Source organism: Arachis ipaensis, chromosome B01, assembly GCF_000816755.2.
Source record: "Arachis ipaensis cultivar K30076 chromosome B01, Araip1.1, whole genome shotgun sequence".
Taxonomy (NCBI): Eukaryota; Viridiplantae; Streptophyta; class Magnoliopsida; order Fabales; family Fabaceae; genus Arachis; species Arachis ipaensis.
Genome location: NC_029785.2, coordinates 4,015,546 through 4,018,428, shown reverse-complemented (window position 1 = coordinate 4,018,428; position 2,883 = coordinate 4,015,546). Strand labels below are relative to the sequence as shown.

General features: G+C 34.1%; 1 protein-coding gene and 1 pseudogene across 1 annotated transcript in view; one reads left to right on the top strand and one right to left on the bottom strand.

The window, feature by feature from the left end:
• The window catches only part of LOC107648370, a 1,641-nt pseudogene extending 452 nt beyond the window's left edge, over positions 1-1,189 (bottom strand).
• Positions 1-1,306, top strand: part of LOC107648264 (pentatricopeptide repeat-containing protein At3g09060) — a gene marked incomplete at its 5' end in the record, with an annotated part of 3,894 nt that extends 2,588 nt beyond the window's left edge. The window contains 3 exons of the mRNA XM_021116138.1: positions 301-421; positions 514-698; positions 795-1,306. The remainder of the gene's footprint in view (positions 1-300; positions 422-513; positions 699-794) is intronic.

The window sequence follows — 2,883 nt, the reverse complement described above, 5'->3', positions numbered from 1 at the left end:
TGATATATATATATATATATATATGTAAAGAACTTCATGAGCATCACATGGTAACTCTGTTACTCTGGGTTTGGTGATTATAGTTGTATCACCGAAATCAGCTACTGTTGATGCCAAATCAAAGCCGTGTGATGTTATCAGTCCCAAGTTGTAAGCCCTCACTTGGGTTTATTGCATCACACACAATGCATCAATGGTATTACCCTTGCGGTGAATCACAGTAAAATTGAACTTCAGTTATTTTCCTCATTGTTAGTCTTTCTCGTTCTCCCAGTTTCCGATGACATGTTTTGTTCATAGATGAACTGAGAAGTTAAAGCCACAAGAATAGCGAAAAGAACTGCAACCTTTCTCCAATCAGTGGAGATGAAACAGCAATAGCCTTGACTATTCCGATGCCCAACAAGCCAATGAAGAAAAGGTAAACATACCGCCTGGCTTTTCCACCAGCTTTTTCTCTAATTAAATCTTTGATCTTTTGTGCTTCCACCTTGGCTTGTGCAATATCAACAGGGGTCTTCTTTCTGAGGTTCTTGAAGAACAAGCCTTCATTTCTGTCGTCCTCCATTTGAACTTCAAATTCCTTGAGCTCGTTTTCACGGTTTGAAATCTCTTGTCTGTTAAGTTCTGTAGATTCTTCGAATTCTAGCATTTTGCGCTCTATGTTTGCTGTTATCTGCTAACCACAAAAGAATAGTGTAAGCGGATAGTTACTGAAGTTCTTTTCTTATGGATTTTCTTTCATGCTACACATGATTTATGTGGTTTAACTAAATATCATACTCTGGCATCAGCTTCATCTAATCCTTTGAGGGCCTCTTCTCCAATTTTCTCAAACTCAACTATGGCTTCTTTGCTAAATTGGGTCAAATATGCGGACCGCTTGTCTACATAATCCATTAGGCGGATCTTTTGAGCTTCAAGCATGGCAATTTGTGCTGGCAACTCTTGTTGGCGAGTATCACCAGGTTGGGAATCAGACTCGTTAGACTTGCAGCGGCCGAAGATGGAACTTCTTTTGTTTTGGAGGAGCCCTGTGCAGTGGATATCATACTTGCTATTGGTAGGACTGAAAGAAGGATGAATGGCTTTGAGGGCAATCATCCTTTTGTTACCGTGAAAGTATGTATTCATAACTCAAGGTTGAAATAGAGAAAATTAAATGAAAGGGGGAGAAATGGGGTGCAACGTCTTTTGAACCTTTTGTTCTCTGTACATTATCCATTTAAATAATGATGGTGATGTTTTTGTCCAATATAAAAAGGAATAGGATACTCTGTTTTATGCTCTAAATGCCTTTTAGTTTGGTATGATCTTGGGAAATTCTATTTTGGTCGACGAAATTTCATTTTGGTTGTGCATGGGGATTCTATTTTCTAACCTATTCAGTTTTGGATATCATAGTCATTTTTGGGTCATTTTTTATTCTAACTCACCTCATGGAGTGTTGATGTCGCTATTCTTTACCATGCTGGAGGTAACCAAAACGATGTCATTTTGGTTTGGCGTCCATTGTTGGGCAAAATTACGCCATATGAGTGCAAATATGAATCAAAAACAGTTTGTGATCAAATATAGAAATTCGTTCGCCTTCTACACTTCCACTATCATTCTTCTTCTTTTCTTCTTCAATAGCAAAAAGCTTAGGATTCGGTTTCTTGGGATATTTAAGAAAAAGCTTAGGATTCGGTTTCTTGGGATATTTTGTGTTGCAACGATGGCAGTGACAACTTGTGGGTTAGATTATCTTCTACTCATTTGGAAGCAAGCATTTGCAGCATTATCATATGTAATGATGGTAACTTTTGTTTTTTCTTTAAGTATTGATTATTTCATATAGATAATATAATTTATATATACCGATTTATAAATTCTGAACCCTAAATTATAAACACTAAATCATAAATAATTGGTAATAATCGCTAAGATACATTAATAAAACAATTTAACTACAGAACCAAGGATTTTTGTCAATTAAGTCCAACTAAGTTGATCTAAATTCAACAAAAACAACTTTAATCACACTAACGTCTAAACACGCGCGTTTAAATAATGCAAAACATATCCATCTTCGTCTTCTCCTTCTCCTTCTCTGTTTACTTCTCCTCCTTCTTTTAAATTCGCGCACGCAGCTTCTTCTTTTTCTCTTTCGTTATTGTCATCACCAACACCAACATTTTGCCAACATCTTTATTGGTTTTGATTTTCTCTTGGTGCCATCATTAAATAATTTTGGTTCATTTTTTAGTTTATTACAATTCATTTGTGTTAATTGAGGTTCATCTAATGCTGCTGATAAGAATTAACCAAATTTGTTTATTTCTTAAGTAACTTCGGTTCATTTCTTAGTTTATTAAGGTTCATTTGGATCTAGAAATGAATTCGATGTGTGTTAATTGAGGTTCACTTGATGTTGCTGATAAGTATTAACCAAATTTTTTAGCAAAGAAGAATGAAATTATTCATTATCACTTTATTCAATTGCATTAGACTCCACTCTATTCCATTCAATTAGTTCATATTTGAACAAGCAGTAAAAAAAGCTTAATCATCAACAAAAACACATTAAATTCATTTCTGGATCCAAATGAACCTCAATTAAACTAAGAAATAAATCGAAATTACTTAAGGAATAAAAAATTTGGTCAATATTTATCAGCAGCATCAACTGAATCTCAATTAGCATACAAATGAACTGAAATTAGTTCAGATTTGAACAAACAAAAACACATCGAATTTATTTTTGGATCCAAATGAATTTCAATTAAACTAAGAAATGAACCGAAATTATTTAAGGAATAAAAAATTTAGTTAATACTTATCAGCAGCATCAAGTGTGCCTCAATTAACACACAAATGAACCGAAATAAATTAAGAAATGAA